Consider the following 7,008-nt stretch of genomic DNA (forward strand, 5'->3'; position numbering starts at 1 on the left):
TATCTTATGCTAAAACCATGACATATGCACAACCATACGAAGCAATATACATGGCAAAATATATACATCACAAAACATAATTCCACAAATTCTACCTTATACATGTCATACTTTAATATATACATTTTCAAAGTACCAAAATGAGGTTCAATAGTGTGGTGATGATCCTTGACGATCCTCGAGCTCATAGTACCAAAATGAGGTTCGATAGTGTGTCGACTTGGATCATCTACTCTATAATCTTCGACTTCCCTATGTCTAAGTCTGAATTCCTCTTTTCTAGATCTAAATCAAGAAATTCAAAGGTTGAACCCTAGCTATCCTGTTCTTTTCTCTTATTTGTGATTTTTGGTTGATGAACATGAGAAAATGAGTTTATTTTAAGCTTTGTTTCATTTAACTATTATTAATCAAATATCAAATTTGCCCTTTATTAATACATATAACAATCATTTGTAATAAGGCCATATATGTCCAATAACCATGTAAATGGCATAATTACCACATAAGGACTTCTCATAAATAAAGCCAAATCAATTAGGCACTTTTATCATATAGCAGGCAACTTTTACATTTTACGCGATTAGGTCCTTTTTCTAAATTAATCATACAAACATTCAAATTTTCATACGAGACTTTCACACATGCTCATTCACATATCATAAACACGAAAAATAATATTTAAATATTTTTCCAACTCAGATATGTGGTCTGAAAACCACTATTCCGACTGAGGTCTAAACCAGACTATTACAATTCTCCCCCCTTTCTTACCATTGAACAAATTCAGATATTGCTGCCTCATAATATCTTCAGGCTCCCACATAGCCTCTTCAATTTCATGTTGATGCCACATCACTTTTACTAACAAAATTTTCTTATTTCGCAATCCTTTAACCTCTCGAGCTAAAATACGGATCGGCTTTTCCTCGTAAGTCATATCTGACTGAATGTCTATCTCAGACGAAGGAATTACATGCAACGGATCTGATCTATATCATCGAAGTATCGATACATGAAACATATTATGAATCTTTTCTAGCTCTGGGGGAAACAACAATTTATATGCTACCGGCCCAATACGCTCGATAATCTCATACGGCCCAATGAACCTCAAACTTAATTTGCCTTTTCTAATGAACCGAAGCACTTTCTTCCATGGAGATACCTTTAAAAACACTTTATCACCGATCTCAAACTCAATATCTTTTCTTTTCAAATCCGCATAAGTTTTCTGACGATCAGAAGTTGTTTTCAGACTATCTCAGATCACATTCACTTTTTGTTCCATTTCTTTTATCAAATCAACCCCGTGAATCTTATTTTTGCAGAGTTCAGTCCAATACAAAGGTGTACGACATTTGTGACCATATATGTAACACCCCTATCCCGTATCCATCGCCGGAATAGGTAAGTGGCATTAACAAAAAAATAGAACATTTCAAACCAATTTAGAATCACATATATCATACAACATCATTTCATAAGCAATCATCTCTTAAGATGGTCTACGAGACCTAAAATGTACTTTTATGAAAGGTCTGGAGTAAAACGAATACATTCAGAATTTTCAGAACTTAACCAAATCTTTCAAAACTATTAAAGTCACACGCCCGTGTGACTAAACTGTTTGACACACACGGGTACCAGACATGCTCATATGATCCAACCGTGCCAAAACAGAGCAGGCATACTGACTTTCACCCACGGCCAATAGACACGCCCGTGTGCTATGGCCGTGTGATACTTGGCTAGCTACTGACTTATGCCCATGGCTATATGACACGCCCGTGTGTCAAACCCGTGTGATTTTTAAGGGGTTACTGCCAAACAAACACGGCCACAAAGCACGCCCGTGGCCTTTGACCGTGTGGTATAAAACAGCTTGGTTTAAGCCAATTTTGCCACCCCTTTTTAGGTTCAATCCTACAAGCAATAATATACAACAATCATACAAAAAATTTCAACCAATTTTATGTTCAAAATGCCCAAATCGCATTAGAACATAACACATTACAAATATACACCAAAATTATTCACAAACTTATCATTTGTTAGCCAACTCCCAGTGCCTAACATCTATATAATTCAAAACTTACATACTTAAAAATTCTAGCCTATACATGCCATACTTTAAAATTTGTACTTTCAAAATTACCAAAATTAGATCGATAGTGTGGTGATGACCCTCAACTATCCCCGAGCGTTTAGTAGCTACGATAATTGTAAAACAGACAGAAATCACATAGAGTAATCTACAAGGAGCTTAGTAAGCCAAATACAATTGGTCTAACTACTAAAACTTACAAGTACAATTCAACCATAAAGATTCATAACTATTTCATAGAATAGTTCATAAACTTAACCATGCTCCTTTGTTTGCTTATATGTCATGCCTCATTGCCAAATTTCATACATATTTCACAGAGACAGAGTCTTTTATACTCAGAAATTTAATACAATACAAATGTACCTGTATAGGTTATACATTTCATATAATCATTCTCATATTCCCTACTCTATCATCAGACAGTTCAGATAGAATACCGATACTCACAAACAAGTACAATGCTGACGTCCCTGACGTGGTCTTACATGTAATTCAATATCGATGTTTCAGTCCCAGACAGGGTCTTACACAAAATCAGATACGATGTTGATGTCCCAGACATGGTCTTATACGTAAATATCAATCGAGGCCTGTGTCCCAGACACGGTCTTACACGATATCTCAAATAGAGGTCAACGTTCCTTTAGAAGCATATAGAGCTTTTCGGATACCAACATATTAACAGAATTTACTCAAAAGGTATTTATCAGGCACTTAAGGCCATCCAATACAAATTAAAGTTTGTATATGCAGAATTTAATCAGTTTAACACGTAATTGTAATTCGACATACCTCGTACAGATTTCAGACAGACACGAGTCGACTATTCAACTACTTTGGACTTCCCTCAATCTAAGTCTGATTTTCTTTGTTCTTGATCTAATACAACTCAAATTGTAACACCCCAAACCCGGCCCAGACGTTACACCTGAATTCGGCGTGTCACATTGAAGTGTTTTTCGGAAACCATATTTTCATTGAAAACCCTTCTTGATGTAAAACTCATTGGAGCGTTATTGTAAAACTTATGTGTTAATTAAAAATCATTGAAAAGAATATTTTTGTTATAGATTAAAGTGAATGGAAGCTGTGCTCCAGGTAGGAAGCCAGAAAAGAGGAGGTGAGTCTATTGGACTACTTAAGTACCAAGCTCTTCATGGATCCAATCCTAGACATGCACACATCCATTGCCACACTTAAAGCATATTACTTGTCCATGAATAACAAATTAAGTTTAAGTCAATTTAAAATATTTATTTCCTTTGAAAACATTTACGTTCTTGAAGCTTTGCTCGGTAATCGTGATATTTTGAAAATAAATAACTTTTATAAAACGCGCCCTAGAGCTAACCAATTTAATAACCCAAAATATTAAAAATAATAAAAGAGCGGCCTTATTACAACTTAAACCGAATAAAATAATCAAAATAATAAATGCGAAACTTATTTTAAAGAAAATAGAAGCTTAATATTGCCACTCTGAACCCCGCCCAGCTCCAAGTCTACCAACTAGGGCTCACCTGTAAGGATGGAAGAGAAAGGGGGTGAGTTTGGAAAACTCAGTGTGTAAAGTATCCTAACCGAGCCTAAATCGGTTCAAGCTTTCTTGGGCCTAAGCCCTATTCAAAATCGTGTAATCGGGCCTTAGCCCGTATTATTAATCTGGGCCATAGCCCTTACAAGATGTCAGTATATTGGGCCTAGCCCATATCAAGATCAATCAGGCATGACCCTATTACAAATCGAGATATATTGGGCCTTGCCCATATTAACATAGTTGGGCCCGCTTCAATACAGCTTGGCCCATAACAAAACATCTCATATGATTAATGCATGATAACCCCATCCAACCCTCGCACTTGCCTCTGTCCATCCCTACACTTCACTGGGGAATAAATCACCCACGCCATCCCTACACTTACAGTGTTAGCACCGGTTGCGGCACTAACTATAATCCGCAGCAAAGCTGCTTATATCAGAATATGTGGACAGCCACCAGAACGGGTTCTTCCTCCATAACATAACCCAGATCCCATGCAACAGATATATATGTCATGGCATACAACAAACAGAATCAGAATATCATGCATTTCAGTCAAAATTAACCCTAAGGGTATAACGTTCTTTTTCATACTTAGGGGTGTTTTAGTAAAATTCACTATTTTGGGGTTTACATACATCCTACAACCGTTAACGCATCAACAAAAAAAACTTACCAAGCGTCTTTACTGAATTGGGCCTGTTGGTCTATTAACCCGTTTTCGACCCATTAAGCCCAAATGTATTGAAGTTCACGAAATTGCGCACTCTGCAATCATACGGCTGTAGATTACCAAAACTAACAAACAACCATCTCACGAGCGCTCACACGCTCGCAAGTTCACAACATGCTGGCTTTCCGGCATTTCGGTTTTTCAGCTTTTGTCGATCTAGTCTATGAGTGGGTGTCGTTTACACACCTGCTTGCGACGATATGATGATGAGCTCCACACACGAGTTGCCTACAGTCAATCACTAATATGTCAACTATGAATCCAATCGCAACTTATATACAGAATCCTTTACCAAAAAATTTGGCAATTAACACCTTAGGCACTAGCAATCCCACCTTTGCCGAAATTAGCGACTAGGTTTAAATCCAGTCGTTCCACTTGTCCAAGCCTTCAATCAGTAGTCTCTAAATCACACTATTATCACAATAAAATAGTTGTCACAACCCTTAGAGCCACAGAGCCCAAATCGATAGCCTCCTTAAACCTTTAGGGGTTTCAGCTTTTCTAAAACCTGAAATAAAGAATAGGTTCAAAAACTTACCACCGGTTCCTTCGGTTAATGATTCCAGTTAATTCCTACTCGATTCTGATCCAGATCTAACCCTGCAAATGTTAACAAAAATTGAGCCTTTAGTGATCTTAAGAATTCGGCTATGCCTCTATGGCTATGTGTTTTCGACTTTTTGTAACTGTGTAAAGAAAGATGGAATATGGGAGTTTTGCTGTGGTCTTGTCGACAGAAACTTGGGGTTCAGAGGATTAGAGAATTGGTCACAAAGATGGAGGAGAATTAGAGGGTTTTGGCTAGGAGAAATTGGCACAGAAGAAATATAGTCTTTCGGGATTTCGGCTTTTGTGTATAAAGTTTAGGAATAAATTATAAGAAAGTGGAGATAAGTAGAATAGTAAAAAGATTCATCTATAGGGGAGAAAAGAAAAACAAGAAGAAGAGAAAATGAAAAAAAAAAGAAAAATATAAATTTGCAACTTAACAAAACAAGAACCGATTGAAAGGGAAGAAGAATTAGCCAAATTAAAATACCCCAACTAACCCAAAAAGAAAAAAAAAATCCTAAGGGCCAATGATATACAGCACTTACTAGATATGGCTGAATGAATGTATTTCGGCACAGTAATTCTTTTTAAATTCCAATTCCCTAATTTGCTAATTGATTTTTGGCCAAATTCGAAGTTTGAATTTCATTCAAACTCCCAACCAATCAGCAGCCTTATCCACCTGCTTGCACCGCTTCAGCATGCTGCCAAGAGTCCTGGTCAGACCCCAACTCCTTCCCCATGCGTGCAGTAAAAACCTAGCCTTTCGTGCGCAAGATGAGGCTCGAACTCCAGACCTCGTCTGCCCATGCGCCTTCACCTGAGCTGCTGACCACTGCACCATGCTTCTTTCTTTACTAATATAGGGTCACAATTAATGTTAACCTTTACCTGCTGAAGCCTCAATTACTTGCGAAATAAAAATGAAATTTCACCTGCTATACATCTCGAACTCGCGACCTTCTAACCCCACACGTACACTTCTTGCCACTCCACCGAAGTTCCTTTCATGTCACAATCTTCTCATAATTATTTATAAACCTTACCTGCTTCAGTTCTGGCCCATTTAAAAATAAAACATAATTAATCTGCTCACAATTAATCTTAAGACTTATCTGTTGCAGTCCCGATTCATTTAAAAACAAAATATGCTACTTACCAGACTCGAACCCCTAACCACATGCACACTCTTAACGCCTCTTTGCCACTTGACCACGTGCCTCTTTTGTGTCACCTTTCCTCTCGAAATATTTATAAGGCCTCCTTGCGGAAATTCTTGGTTGTAAAAACAAACAACCATTTGCGCACGTCGTGCCTTGAACCGAGGCACCTCCCATGCCTTCCTAGCTTGCTTAGCCACTGGGCCAAGTGCTCCTTTATGCCAAAACGCAGCCCAAATTATTAACCTTTTAGGTAATTTCCAGCCTTAGATGGATCGGAGCTACGAGGGGCTCGGAGGAACCCACACACACTATTTATTTTATAGTTTTGATTATTACTTTTAAATGTTTTATGTGGGTTGTAGAAAGCCGTTGTAATTTTCTGGATTTCAAATTTGGAATTTTTGTTATTGTTCTTATAATTGCTAGTATTAAAACACGGTTTTCCAAAGCAACTACTATTGTTCAAAACATCACGTATTCGCAATTGTTTTTAAATTAAGCTTTCGCAACTAACAAGATTTTTACAAAGTTGTTAAGAATGTTATTTAGCTAAGGTTTGCTAACAAGGTTTAAAAAGGGTATAAGTTTTTAATTATTAAGAAGCATTTTTAATGGAAACATGGTTTTCGAAAATCACTTCAATGTGACACGCCAGATTTGAGCCAAACTTCCAGGTCGGGTTTGAGATGTTACATTTAGTGGTATCAAAGCCAAGTTGCAACAACTCGGCTATGGAACGGGTCTAAAAATAGGAGTTTGTAAATAAACACTGAATAAAGGTTTTCGAAAATCGTTTTTTTTTTTGGAACTTGATTATAAATTGTTTTCGAGAATGTTTCCAATATTTTCTATTTACAAATAAATGATTTTACAGATTAAAATCAGTTTTCTAAAATTACATTTTTTT

The sequence above is a fragment of the Gossypium arboreum genome, chromosome 8 (genome assembly GCF_025698485.1).
Source record: "Gossypium arboreum isolate Shixiya-1 chromosome 8, ASM2569848v2, whole genome shotgun sequence".
NCBI classification, from domain to species: Eukaryota; Viridiplantae; Streptophyta; class Magnoliopsida; order Malvales; family Malvaceae; genus Gossypium; species Gossypium arboreum.